The sequence below is a fragment of the Balearica regulorum genome, chromosome 9 (assembly GCF_011004875.1).
Source record: "Balearica regulorum gibbericeps isolate bBalReg1 chromosome 9, bBalReg1.pri, whole genome shotgun sequence".
Classification (NCBI taxonomy): domain Eukaryota; kingdom Metazoa; phylum Chordata; class Aves; order Gruiformes; family Gruidae; genus Balearica; species Balearica regulorum.
Genome location: NC_046192.1, coordinates 19960278 through 19975224, shown reverse-complemented (window position 1 = coordinate 19975224; position 14947 = coordinate 19960278). Strand labels below are relative to the sequence as shown.

The 14947-nt window shown below is 48.6% G+C and overlaps 1 long non-coding RNA gene across 2 annotated transcripts in view; it reads left to right on the top strand.

Annotated features, from left to right (window-relative positions):
* Positions 1-14947, top strand: part of LOC142602953 (uncharacterized) — a 266626-nt gene that overhangs the window by 210652 nt on the left and 41027 nt on the right. For both annotated transcript variants that reach the window (XR_012836811.1, XR_012836810.1), the window contains exon 3: positions 6862-7138. This is a non-coding gene — a long non-coding RNA (uncharacterized LOC142602953). The remainder of the gene's footprint in view (positions 1-6861; positions 7139-14947) is intronic.

Sequence of the window (14947 nt, the reverse complement as noted above, 5' to 3'; positions counted from 1 at the left end):
AACTCTTGTTTCAGTCAGAAAGAGAACGGGATGATATGGCTACAGCTACAGCAACAGAGTCAAAAGATTGCTGATGTACATTTGACTGACCTCAGAATACCTATGTTAAAATATTCTTTATTGTCTTGAATGCTATGGTCATTTCTAAGGTGGCTGTAAATGCTAACAGCTTCAAACCACTTGTTTTCCCAAAGGGAAACATAAATCTTGGTGGTATTAAAATATAGCACTTAAACAAGCATATTCAGCTACCAGAGATATTCCTATTTCTAGGAAATATTCCAAAATAGTTAAATCATTTCAGGGACACTTTAAAATATAAATCAAGTTTCATGTATTAAATTATGCTCTTTAATTTCAAAATGGGGATGTTATAAAAGTGACATGTATGTAGCGTGGGCATGTAGAAAAACTGAGATTTAAAAGTCTTCAATCTTTAAGCTCCACCCAAGTTTTCCAGCATACCTTTAGATAAGCAAAAAAATGTTTCTAGTGTAAAGCAACTTAATGCTTTACTGATAGTTGCCATTTCTTTTTAAAAGCTGGATGCCTGTTGTACAGTAGTTTACTAGTTTAAACATTGTGCTACCATAATCAGTGTTTGGCCTCTTCTGTTCCCCAATCCTGTATAGAAGCAGAACTCCAAATTGTACATCTTTCTGGGTTTGTTTCTAAATTACTCCCCACACTTAATTACGAGGATGAGAGGGATGCCTTATTCCTCTTTGTTATAGGCTAAGCTCTCAGTAATCCCAAACAAAAGAGCCAGTTCTGGAAGATATAGGATTTGCTAGCAGGATTATGGTCTCATAGATAATGATGTGCAGTCAGCAGAAGCGAAGCTTTATTTTAATTCAAATAAGCTAGTAAACAAACCACTGACAAGTCTGCTGGTGAGAGTAACTGGCTTCTGTTGCCACATTGGCAGCTAAATTATAGAAAATCTATTATACCCTGTTCACCATATGTTTAATTTAATACAGATACAAATTAAACTATCCACAGTGCCTATTAAAATAACAATACATATTTTTTAAATGTATGAATGTTTTAAGATACATTCCCCTGACCTTAAGAAGGGCAATGCTGATTTGGGAGACTACAGCAAAACACATGCTATAGTCAACAGATTCTCTTCAGCAACAACAACAGTAATTTGAAAAACCCAGAATATTAATAGTACAGTTTTGTTACACATAATGAGGTTAATTGGGGTGTTTTACCTTCTAAGCATCTGCTCTTACACACTTCCCTCCCCCCTAGGTTCCTGGGCCTTGGATTTGATAGAAGTGGTTGATATCTAATCCGTTGTATACTTTTTAATTCAGTGCCAGCTACAGTATGAGGGTTTTGCCCTTTTCCTGCTGCAAATAGCTATCCCTCATTTCTGCATATTCGCATCTATTAATGTTCTTTCAATAACCTGGATTTCCTGACCTGTCAAGAACCTTGGAATTGCTACTCTGTAATAACTGGTGGAGGGTTTCAAATTATGCAGAGGGATTCCTACTTAGGGCCTATGTTGTTCAGCGGAAGAAGTGTTGAGGACAAGGTGTTGTGGCCCACTGTGGACCCAGATTGTCATCTTGAGTTCTTGAATGGCTAGAGTGAAAACAGGTATTGGAAAAAAATGAGAATAATAGGAGGCAAATATTATGAGGATCTATCTAAATCTGGGTGTTTCCAAATAAACTGAACTTATCTCATAAAGTCACTAAGTCATTGCAGGTTATGGGGATCAGCAGATGTTACTATGATGATGTGGTGATGGTAGACTACTTGAAACCATACAGAAACCACAGAGAAAAAAAATAACCAAATAACCTCCCCAAATTCACTCTAGATCTTAAGTCAATGATGATGAAGAGAGTGCCAGGCAGAATATTGCCAGTGAAGAGCTTTCTGGGATTCACTGGGAGCCTCCTGCCAAGGTTGGTGCTCTCCCTTCCAGTTCCAGCCATGTTATTCAGCATGTAATGAAAACAGAAGTTTTGAGAAATGGCCTGCATGTAGGTCGTGGATTGTCACCTTACTCTGCGGTAATGTATTCAGAATTTAGCACTCAAAATTGTTTCTCACATCATTTAAGATGTAAAAGCATATGCAAACTCCATGTGCATGTGTGGAAGTGTGTGTGAAGGGAGTCTCTGACTCCTATAATGTGCGGTATTTTATGCCATGTATGTACCGGGCACTAGATTGCATACTGTCATACGTATAGGGTATAGCATGTGCATGGGTATGAGACATACAGTGTAAAGTATATATATACACTGTGTGCACATGTATGCACATTGTCTATTTTTTTAATTGCTGTTATTTGCCAAAATATTTTCAGTATCAATATCTGTAATGCAGACATAACATACACAGGAATTTAATAATTATTGCACTTATTTGATAAATTAATCTTTAGTATGTAAAAAAAGTCCAGTTCCAAAGAAAGTTGCCATCTAAATAATATATGAAGGTGTCAAGTGTCAGAGATATTTGGACAAAATACTTGCAGAATATTACTGGTGCTATGCTTTCTGCTCTTCTTCCCAGGAGAAATTTATCCTATACCATGTGGTCACTAAAGGCATATTTGGCTCCACAGCTACCCATGGAAAAAATATTGCAGGAGATGTTGAGGTAATAAATGAACAGGTATTAGGTGTCTCACAGAAATAATTAAAAAAAAGAAAACCCAAACAACTAAACAGTTGAAAATTCTCCCATTTAGGAGGCACAACTAAAGTTCTTATGTACATTTCTATATAGTGAAAGGCCTGCCTGCTACGCAAACCTGCAGCTTCTCAAGAGCCGCTCTTGTAAAGTAACTTTGCTTTTAAGTAACTGGATTTTTTACTGTCGTATCCCAGAGGGGTGGGGGGAACAATGGAAAAAACCCCGCTACGGGTGTTTCACGTATGTTCTTTTAAGGCTGTAAGGTGGTGGGAAGCTTGTCCAACCTTTCCGAGGACCGTATATCCGTGCACACTGGTGCACAGGCCAGCACACCACAATTCTCACACGTAGCTTTTTGGTTAGAAAAGCCTGAACGTTGTTAAAATGAGACGATGAGAGCTTCTGGAAATGGTGATTTGGGAAGCCCTTTCCCCTCGGGGAAAAAAAAACCCAGAGGAAACGCGGGGCAGCGACTCGCGAGTTGAGCACCCCTGCGGGCCCCGCCGCCCGGCTTCCCCCCGGCCCTTAGGAGAGGGATGCGGGCGCAGCAACTTTCCCCCGAGCGCTTCTCCCCGCTGCCCGGAGCCAGAGGGCGCGGTGGCGGCCGGTGAGGGCTGCGGGAACCGCTCTCCCCACCCAGGCTGGCTGCGGGCCCGTCAGGCCCTCCCTGCTCGCCCCCCGCCGCCGGGTGCGGCGCGGCCAGGCCAGACCGCCCGGCCCCCGCGGAGCTCTGCGCGGCCAGGCCGCCCCGGAGCCGCCCTGCCCGCCCCCGCCCGGCTCGGGTCCCGCGTGGCCGGTGACAGCCGTGGGCAGGCGGTGACTCGGGGCAGCCCGCCGGTATTAAACTTTAACCCTCTTGTAAGCGAGCCAGAATGCGAAAGAAGCGCTTGTCCCGTTTCGTGTTAACCTTAATTCCTCCGGGGAAGATTAACTTCGGGGCGGCGGCAGAGCTCCGGGGCGGAGGATGGCGGGTCCGTGTGCGGCCGGAGCCGGGCAGAGGTTGTGGCTGAGCAGCTGTCAGAGCCAGTGCGGATACAGCAAGTGCAGAAATACTGGCTGGGGAGAGAAACGCCAGCAGCAGCCTGGCTCTTCCTCTCTCCTTTAGAGCACGGCCAGTCGTTTGCCCTGGGTAGGAACCCCGAAATTCAGAAATTATTTATTCTTTGGACACAGCTGTGGGTCAGACATCCGCACTCAGCCTCTCTGCGGGAGAGCGTGTCTGGCAAACGCCTTACTGGTCTTTTCTGCTTAGATATGCAACATAGAGATATAGATATATTTCGCAAATCGGGAGTGACCCATTATTTTATCTGTGCGCCTGGGTGCAGGTGGGTTTTTTTCGAGTCTAAAATGAATTGTGAGAGCCAAAATCTAGGACGCTTATTTTCCCACCCCGTGGGATCGGTCTCGGCACAGAGACTTAAGGGTGCCGATGCCCGTGTGGGAGCCCCAGCCCTCCGCAGACCAGGGCGAAAAATGTATGTTGAGATGCGAGTTTCTTTGGGAGCTCTTCCAACCTCTGGTTCACTCTTTTTTTTTCTTTTTTTTTTTTCCTTCCCCCCCCCCACCTTCAGAAAGTCTTAGAAATTGCTGCAGAGCGTTAGAAAGTTGCAGCCACCCGGTCCACGCACTGATGATTTCGTTTCTGGTTATCTGCAAAATGAGCTTTAAGCCAATTTCGTGCTTCAGGCTAAAGAGAGGGATTCGTATTTCCCTCCTAGATGCGTGGCATTCCTGGAATCTCTTTGTCAGCTTGCTGTAGGATGCTGCTGTAATTTGCCTGGAAACTCTCTCCAAGATTTGTATACAGCGGTTAAGAACGACGTAAAATTTCTGAGCCATCGGGTCGTTTTGTCTGGAAAGAAAAAAAAAATCATCTTCCCTTGATAAGTCGGTATTAAACTGTTCAGAGCCTGGTTCCCATTTAACCCAAAGAACCACCGTAGGTAGCAAAATGCTCATTTTCTCCTAATCCCTTTCCTTCACTGCTCTGAGAAATAAAATACCTCTTTAGGAGAAGCGGTACTTTCTGCACGAATCTTACCAGTTTAGGAAAGTTCTTGCACGATTTCCTTAACTTTGACAGGTTTGGATCTTTTATGCCATTTCCCCCCCCCCCCCCCCCCCCTTTGCATGTAGGGGCTATTGCAAAATGATAGGAAGTTGCTTGAACTGTGTGCGTGGAGGTGAGCTCTGCCACCCTCCCTGCAAGCCTTCTCTTGGCGTTAAGCCTGGAAAGAAAAGCTCCCCGCGTCCCCTGGAAGCACGGCCTTCCTGTGCGGAGGCGTGCGGGGACGGGGCGGGCTGACCGGGACCGCTGCGGCCGGGCGCTGCCGGCGGGGACGCAGCCGCTGCTCCGCGGCCGCCCCGGAGAGGCTCCCCGCACCCTCCCCGCTCTGGCGGAGGGAGCTGGCGCGAAGATGTTTATCCTGAGACGGAAAATGGGTTGTTGAAAAACAAGCCATGTGCAAATAGTTTAATTTTCCGTTTTGATGCTTATCTTTGTTTCCCGAATTTCATCGGAGAGGCTTTAATTGGCGTGTGGGTAATAGTTCCTAAATAATCCCTTATTAGATGACTTCAGACGAGTTGTGAACCAATAACGTCTTAGTCCCAAAAGTGAAAGTAGAATTTGAAGGCGCAGGTCAGTTTTTGTCAAAGGGCTCATTTGAGCATCTTTTAGTTTGCTGAAAAAGCTAATTAAAGAATGTTTGAAGGTTAAAGTCATTATTCCGTGCTGTTGTCGTGCTACAAGTGAGCCGAGTTCTGTGAAAACACAAAGGGCAGAAGTCACAGAGGTGGATTACTGTCAGTCCAGGCTACAGAGGCGCAGAGAACTGTGGCATTAATTCCTATAGAAAGGTAGACAAACACAGTCACTGACTAACAACTTTCCCGCAGAGCCCTATTGTCTAAGCACTTTCTTTTGCTTTGGGGCTCTCTTCGAGTTGCTACAGTCGTAACCAGATCCAAAACTAGGTAACCGGGAGACTTTCGGGCGCAGAATTCTTGACCTGTGAAACAATTTCCAAGACAAAACCAGCTGTGAGGTCTTGGCGTTTCCCTCTAATATTTATTTTCCCCTTCAGCGGTGTTAATTTATTCATTACTGAGCAGAAAGTTAGCAATGCACAAGAACTCTGCTAGAGTCCGGAGCACCCGAGGTACTCGCTAACTCCCGGTCGCTGCTGCCCGGTGCGCTCCGCAGGCTGCGGCTCCGGCGCTGCGAAGGGGACAGATCGGGAGCTTCATTTGCGGGGACGAGTCTGGAGGGACTGAGGAACTTTGCGGCCGGCGGCCCCGCGTCCCAACCGCGCTGCGCGGGAGCTGCGCGGGAGCTGCGCTCCGCGGAGGGTGCTGGAGCGCACGGACACGCCGCGTGTCCGCATGCCGGAAAAATCCCGTGGGCTAATCCCGGTGGCCGTTAGCACCAGTTTGCGCCTTTGTGTGTGGGCGTGCGTGGACAGCAGATTGCAAAACACCGCACACAAAGATACGCGCATACGCTGTACAGCCGGGGCTCCTCAGCCTCGTCTCTCCGTCGCCCGCTGCCTTCGCCTCTGAGCCCGTTTGCCCCGCTCGCTCTTGAAGTCTAGATTTTTAGGTCTGGCTACGGCTATAGATCTCCCCAAATTCAAAGAAACAGATGTTTGGGCTGATTAGGGATGGGGCGCGGGGGGAGGAGGGATGCCTGCAGCTGCAACTCAAAGAAATATATTGATAAAATATTTCAGTGGTAATAAATACACAGAGATCAGCTCGACCTTGCGAGGTCTTTATTTTAATTCGCCCCCCCCCCCCCCCCCATATACAAAAATCTTTATCAAACCTCTATTCTATGGCTTCAATAAACAGAACCCATTACCTCACGGCAGCTTTTGTTGGCCTGTATACAAGCGAGAACAAAATGGTTATTCAGGAGAACGCTTTCGATTTTTATTGTGTGTAGTATGCACAAAGAGCAGTGTTATTGTATTAAAAAGAACCATCTGTAGCAGAAACAATGGCATCAAATTATCTTTGAATACCCACTGCAAAAATATAAAGCTTTTTTATTATTCTTCTGCTGTACGGTGGGGGACAGCGAAGTGACTTTTTTGTTGTTGTGGGTGCATTCTTATAACACACACACACAAAATCAGCCATTTGGATTTTTTAAGCCATAAACGATTTTTTCCCCTCTTGTTCCAGGGACTGCAGTTAAAAGCTAGGGCTAGGACTTGGAGGATGTGTAGGCAAACGGAAGGAGAGCCGGGGGAAGAAAAACCGAAATGGATTCATTCTCTGTCCTGGATGGAGGAGGAGAGGAGAAGAGAAGGGGACGTGCGAGCTTCCTTCAACTGCCTCTGTCCGGTGAAAAGTGCTCAGACCCCCGGGGCTGAGCGGGGTTCAGGAGTGCGCGCGGACTTTCGCTTTAAGCTGCCAATCAAAGCGCTAACTAGCCACCACCCTGCTCTGGCACCGACATGTAAGTAGCTGCAGCACAACTTTGACATTCACAGTTTTTTTCCCCCCTCCTCCCCCGTGACCTTTAAAATGATCTGGAAACGCAGCTCCCACCTACGACCCGCCGTTCCCAGCTCCACAGCGTTAACCCCGGGGACTCGTGTGCGGGTTTGGGCTCGGCTGAAATTGCGCGGTAGTTGATCGCGACCGTACCGCTGGGCAGAAGCGCTCCCCTTCCACAGTCTGCCTCTGCCCCGCCTGCCTGCCCCTTTCCCCCGGAGCACACAGCCCGGGGGGTAACCGCTGGGCTGGAGCGGAGCCGGGACACTCCCCTCGCCCCCCAGGGGTGTTTCAGACGGGGCCGCTATTTTCCGTTCCCCCTTGGGGTGAGCCGCGGGGGAGGGGGGGGGGGGGCAGCAGGTCCCAATTGCGCAGCACGCATCCCACTCGGCGGCAGTCACTAAGCCATCCCGCAGCTTCGAGCGATGCGCTGTGGATTTCCTTTACCGGGAGTTGCCTCCGGCTGGGGCGCTCCGCAGGGGCGGCCGGGGCTGTGCGCGGGTGCGGTGCAGCGGCCCGGGCGGGGGTTACCTGGGCGCGCTGCGCTGGCGCGGCCCCCCGCGGCGGCTGCTCTTGGGCGCCCCCTGTCGGCGGCGCGGAGCGCAACCCGCACCCTACTGCCGGAGAGGCGGCGGCGCTCCCCGCCTGCGCTGCGGGTTTCCAGCCCTCTCCCGGGGAAAGGGGGTTCAGCCCCGGCGGGGCTCCCCGCGCCCTGCACGCTGAAAGAGGGGTTACACCGGAGGGGAGGCACAGCGCATCCCCGGACAGGGCGCGGGGGGGGGCCGTGCCCGGGGAAGTTGGGAATAAATCAATACATTTAACTGCCTCGGTCTAACGCTGCCTTCTGGTGCACGGCAATTTGGGTTGGGAAAAGATCGATTTTGACATTTTGGCTCATTATAATACCATTTAAAGGGAAGCTCTTTTTAGTTACGGTTAGCAAAGTTGAGGTTGGATTTCCCCCCTCTTTTTCCCCTCTCTTTTTTTTTTTTTTTTTTTTTTTGTAAGAATTTGGTAGATAAAGGTTAATCTTGGGCTGAATGATAGAGCTGTGATTGACAAGAGAAAAGGTGTTGAGGGCAGGTCGAGCTGTCTTATTTACAGCCCACTGCTTGCTATAGAGCCTTTGTTAGGACTGGAAAGCTAATTTAGTGCTGATCAAAAGCACCACAGAGTTAAAGGACTGGTAATGACTGCTAATTTCATTTCAGCCTCATACATCCCCAACTGCTGTAATTAAAGACGTGCTATTTAAATACAGGTGAAGAGTTTTTGTAGTAGGGGGAAAGTGGGTAGCCGGTTACAATTTTATTTATGCTTAATATGGTAAAAGACCAACATTTGATTTATGATTTTAGCGATTTGCTTTTGTGCGGTATTCTGCCTCCTCAGAACAGGGCTGTGCGGCAGGGGCCGGTCGCGTAGAGGCAGGGTGAGGACAGCGCGCTGCAAACGAGAGATGTGAGCCCCCATCTAGCGTGGCTTTATTTTCTTTTTAATTATTCCCATCAAACGGCAGTCAGGAAATATCGGGAGCGCTAGGGAGAGGGGAGACAGAGGGGCATGTGTCAGCTTTTAAGTGCCTCTGCGGAAACTCGGGTCCTCATATTATTATTATTTTTAATTAAATTATTTTACCACTCCACGGCTGGTTCGCTGGCTCTGAAACGATGTAATTTCCCAACCGATATAACAGTTTCTTTCTGGGAAACATCAAAGGATAAAAGCTCTACATTTTCGTAGTTGGTTAAAATTGATACAAAAAAAAAAAAAAAAAAAAAGAGAGAGAGAGAATTTAGCCTTTAATCTCTTTTTATCCACGAAGACTAAAGATCTGTACTCGACCCCGCTAAGCTCCGGGCTCTCCCCCTCTTCCGGGGCCGCGCCGGGCGGGAGGCGGCGCCGAGCGCGGGTGGCGGCGCCCCCTGTCGGCCGCGCCAGGGGCTCCCCGCTGCCCGCGGGAAACTTCCGCGGGAGAGAGCGCGCCCGCAATTAGAGCAGGAGCGCGTGGAAGGGATTAAAGGGAAGGCGAGCAGCCGGCGCCTGGAAGTGGTTTGGAATCGCGGGGAGGGGGGGGAGGCATTAAAGTAAGCACGGGGAAGAGTAGGGACAGGCAGGGTGAGCAGATAGCCCAGTCCAAAAATCACGGAAGGGGAAGCCGCCTCCAGCTTGTGCTGTTTGCTCTGTGGATATACAAACATTGAAAAAAAAAAATATAAAATGCTACAGATTTGTTTCTAAGCAGAGCTTTCCGAAAGCCTGGGTCCTACAGAAATGTCGATATATGTTGCTTTCCCACACCTAGGAAGAACAGGGGTGCTGCGGCCGGACCGCGCCGCCAGCTCGGGCTCTGCTCGCCGGGCAGCGGGGCATCCTCAGAAGACCAGCTTCTTTGTGGGTAGCCTTAGGCACAGATATAAGGATGAATTTTTCCTCATTCCCAATTTCGGTGTTCCAGTGCTGTCAGCAAACGCCAGCCTTTCAGAGGCTTGTGCTTGTGTTTTCCTCCTAAGGTGTCTTAAGCCAGCATTGACAGGTGTTGCTTGTGAGCAGCGTTGAGCGTTTCCTTTTCATAAAGGAAAAAATTTCTAAAATGGTATATGTTTAAATCCGAAGCAATAAAGTTGTCTCACCTCCCCCTCCCCCAAAAAAAAAAAAAAAAACAACAACCCAAACAAACCCTAGCAAAATAAACACCCCCTCCCCCCAATTCCTGGAAAAGGAAGAAGTGTTATCTTGAGTGAATGCCTGGAGTGCGTTTTTTCTTCCTCACTGTGGAGACGATAGATTTGAAAGAAACCTGGGTTATATAAAACGATTAGCCAAAATATGTGAAGTGCTACGTTGTCACCAACTTTTTAGATGAATTAACTACTTCTTTTATAGGCATCTGCGTAGCTCTGCGTAGTGCGTCTAACGGCGGTATTTGCGAGTTGTGGTAAGACCCAGCACGGTTTATGCGTCTTGCGTGCGAAGAGAAATACTAATGGAAACCAAATTATTTCTGCTAAATTTGGGTTATTTTGTATCTCCTGTTGACAGCCTGGATGAAAGTCATAACGCCGCAGTTTTTCTATTAAATGAATCCTGTGGTTGTTGGTCTCACAATAAACTTTTCACTTTAGAAATTACATACGAATAGATTTTTATAAAAGAGTATTGTTTGTCGCGCTGAGTATACTTTCTCCATTCTCTCAGTTTGATCTCCGCTTGAGACTCCTAATAAGGCAATTCTGTAGTAAGAGCGCCCAAAATAAAGACATAGCATTTTCTATAAATAATAGCAAGAGTCCTGCACAGATTTCCTGCACAACGGAATTCCCAGATTTCCTTTACTGTTTCTTTAGTTAGCATGCGTTGGGTATATATAACTCTGAAATTAAGCAAAAATATACATCTGTATAGATCTGTCAAGCTAGCTATAAACAGAGATATTATATGTCAATTACCACAGGAAACGGAAAAAATACAGAGCGGTTGGTACACATGGTTTAACGTCAGGAGGCACTTTACAAAAAATGTAGTGACTCTTGCTAAAAGGTGAATGATTAACTCGGTTCCAGGAGAGGGGCTGTTAGTGCCCCCCTTAAAAACAGCAGTTGCGAGGGGGGCTGTAAAGGGGTCGTAAACTCCCCCCTCCTAAGGGCAGAAGTTGGCACATAAAATCAAGGGTCCCGGGTGATTGCTTTAACCGAAATGCGGTTTTCCTGGGCTCGGTTAGTAACTCAGCTGCCGGGTTTTATTCTGCGGACGTTACTCGAGGGAGCAAATGCTGTAAATCGGGGATCGGGTCCCAGGCTTGGCAGACAGCTGGCAGCAAGGGCGGGGGGGGGGGGGGGGGGGGGGGGGGGGGGGGGAAGGGAAGGGGGGGGCTAGCTCTGTGCTTGTTCTTGTTCATCTCCACTTGGAGGAAAAGTGCGTTTTTAGTTATCTCTTTTGGAAGGAGGTTTTTTGGATGTTGGCAATTCCTACAGCTCTCTCTCGAGCGGTGGAAGGGGAGACTTGAAGAAACAAACCAGAAAAGCCACCTCAAACGCCAGTTTCCCACTTTACCTTTTTTTTTCTTATCCCTCAGTCTGTCCCTGGCACATGCTGCCCTCAGCACTGTCCCTGCCCTTCCCGCCGCTGGAGCAAGCCGAGCCCGGTGGACACCCCCGTGGGCCTTTTGCCCCACGTTTTTCCGGCCCAACCGGGAAGGCTTCTGCGGGGACAGGCAGGGTGTTTGGAGAAGCCCCATCATTTCCACGGAAAAAGGGCTGTGATACCCCTCAACACCCACCCACACCCCCAACCCAACCTCAGAGATGCTCCAGATCTTTATGTGCCTAAAACGCTTCTCCTGTTTCCACTGGTCGCACACACACCCATGGCCTAAGCCCGGGGGGAGGATGCCGAGGAGGCAGCCGGGCTCCTTTGCTGCCTCGGGGGAGCTGCCTTTCCCCTCCCGCGGGCTGAGGCACCCTCGCCTCCCTCTCATGCACCCGGGCTTCCTCCGACAAAGGCTCTTTCAGGTGTTTGGATGGAGGACAGTGAATAGACACATGGGAAGTGGTGGTGGTGGTATTTTTAGCCCCGTCTCTCTGCTCCGATTAAGCGCCGTCTAAATATGAATTCACGGTATAGACAGCTAGTCTATAATTTGAATTAAAATCCTCCCAACGAGCCCGTCGCTGGAGAATTCTGAAATCACAAGCCTAAGTTGACACAATGAGCCCATCGTGTCAATAAACCATGGACGAGATGGAGAGATTGTCACTCCAGACCATAACAGTTCTGAAAGTGTCATTACCGTCTGTCCTGTCAATGAGCTCCAAATTAAGGACTATGAGGAACAGCGAGATAAAAGTCACCGTCTTGGCTCCATTATGGGCGATCGTGTCAGTGATCTGAGAATCACTGGAAAGGGCTTTTTTTTTTTTTTCTTCTCCCCCCCCCCCTTTTTTTTTTTTTTTTTAATGTACTTTTCAAACCATGCCTCGGGATGCCAGGGTTTGAGGTGCGCTGAGGAGAGAAGCAACCTTGAAGCACCCCAGGCTGTGCTTCAGGCGTTCCCATTGAAACTGCCAGAGCTTCTTTGGGAAACGGTGTGAATTCAATGGAGGAGCCGGAATAATTCCATCAAAATTGCGCTGGGGCCAGAGGACTTCATTTGATTTGGGCGACACGTGTGATCCCATGAACAGACACTTTTTTACACCATTATTTTCTTAAGTCAACACAAAGATGGTGAAGGGGAAAGAGGGAAATAAAATAGAAGCCTCATCTTTAGCAAAAGACAATACATCTCTATTTGAGATAGCCCCTTCCAGGCATTAAGACTTTGAGAAAATGTCCCCAATCTCTCTCTACTGCGAGCCTGAGAGAGTTAAGGGGACTTAGGCAGGAATTGGAAACCTTCAATTCTGGATTTTTGGGCCTTTGTGGGTTTAAGCAAAGCAGTTAGCGTTCTTCAGGAGGGGTTTTGTGTTTAATATACATGAGTTCATTCAACTACAATGGGAAAAGAAAACTCATTTGTTCTTATAAAACTAGGAAGGAAAGATAACTTTAAATAGACTGCCAAAAAGGATCCTGCTCGAGGGGGTTGCCTTCCTGCTAAAGGGCCTACATTCAACTGTAATTTCACCCTGTTATGCTGTGCAGTAATTCCTGAGTTTATCCTCGCCACTGGTGCTTGATTTTCTGATTTATTTTTAAGGTCATGTAAGAAAAAGTACGGGCTTTAATTATACTCTCCTCTGGGAAGGAGGTCCGGGGAGTGTTATTTTAAATGCAGGGAAAAAATCGCGGAGAGTTTGAGGAGGCTGTTGGCTATTTATGAAGAGTCCTGGAAGCGTGTTTGGACAATCGGCTTCTCCATTTATTGAGAAGCCTTTTGAAAGCGACTTTGAGAGGTGGTGTGTGTGAGTCGGGTTTTCTGCTGTTTTTTCTATACGTTAAACTCGTCCCAAGATCTGAGCTTTTTTTTATTATTATTATTATTTTACTTTACTTCTCGTAGCACTGGAGAAAGGTGGAGCCGGTTCTTTTTCTTTTTTCTTTTTTTTTTCCTCCTCTCCTTTTTTTTCTTTTTTTCGAAACCTCCCTGCGATTTGTTTTTTAACGCCCTAACCCCCCCAGCAGCAGCGCGTTCATGCATGCGGGAGGGGAGATGGCAGAGGGGCCGCTCGGAGGGCACGGCGGTACCCGCCGCCGCGGGCGGGCTACCGGAGAGACCAGCGGCGCAGGAGAGCCGCCGCCGCTGCCCCTGGCTTCCCCCGGTGTCGTCCCCCGGTGTCGTCCCCCCCGGTGTCCCCGGGCCCCGCGGCTCGGAGAGGGCTCGGGCAGTGCGCTGGCCGCCCGGCCGCACGTGTGCTCGCCCTGCGGTTTCATTAGGGAGAAGGAGGATGAAAGGGGAGGCCGGGAGGAACGCGGAGCTCCCTCTGCATTCCCCGGCTTTCAAGGGTCCTTAGAGCCCTTGAAGGAAATTATTGGGCGAAATGGGGTCTGGCGGGAGCGGTTGTGACTCGCCCCCCTCGTTGGTTTGTACGTGTAATGCCACTTCTAAGAGCGACAATCGGGCTACTTGCTGGACAGGCAGGGACAAAAAGGAGATTAAACCGTTTTAAATAATAATAAAAAATATCCAAAACCTAAGCAGAGTGGATTACACTTGCTCCAACGCTTCGGTTCCCCCAGATTCCCTTAAGAGTCGCCCTCGGGCCTCGCAGAGAGGGTGGCCCGGGCCGGGCCCGGGCAGCGGCGGGGAGACCCGGCGGGGAGACCCGGCGGGACGCGAGCTGGGCGCGCCGCCGCCCTCCCCACGCTCAGCCCCGCCAAACTTTTGAAGTTTATTTGAGCTCCCCCCCCCCTCCCTGTGCCCGGCGGTTGTCCCTGAGTCTCTCCCTCCGTCGCCGTGTGAGATATTTGTTTGTCTGAGGAAATCCCGCATTTTCCCCACTTCGGGAGCGTGCAGGAGGCTGGGGAAAGGCGACTTTGGCGGGTCGGGCAGCGGGGCTCCTCCTGCCCCCTGCACCGTCCGTGGCCCCTACCCCCTCGCTGGCTCCATACCCACTGGAAATGTGGGGGTTTTTTATTCTAGGGCATTTCAGGGTGTATCTCTCCAACTTTTCCTCGGGACACTAACGCAAACTCACCATGTGATATTTGAAATTCCCCAGAGACTGGGATATAGTTAGTGCGGTGAAACTTCCCTGGCTATAACTTCGGCTCCTGAGGGCTGGGCTGTTACAGCATCAATGGGGGAAGAGGAAATTTCTCTGTACGTTTTCGTCTTCGTATTTTATTTTTTTTTTTAACGTAATGAAATTAAAACTTTTGGAGCTCACAGTTGACATTTTGCAGAAAATTGAGTTATCAAGGCAGTAATTATTTCACAGGGAGATAAAACTCTCATAGCCCTAACTGTCAAATAGGGCCCTTTTCAGATTTTAATTACAAAATAAAATTAGTCTGCTCTTCCTCGGAAGGGTTTGTGAGTGGCTAAACAGAGCTTTCCCCAATACTGGTGGTCGTCAAACTCTGCTAATTAGCAATGCTGAGAAATTCCAGTTAACAAGGACATTCTCTAAGTCTCTGCAGGTTCCCTGCCGTTCGCCTTCATTTCCATAAGAAGATTAAGAGTGGAGGGGAACACACTCAAATGCAGATGCAGAAAAGAAGCGTTTTTAACAAGCATCATAATAGTAAGATGCTTGGCTAGTTCTCACCTAATTACTGCAAGTTAAACCTCTATTTGCAGCTAAGGACAAAAAATGGAGCTGCAATCTCA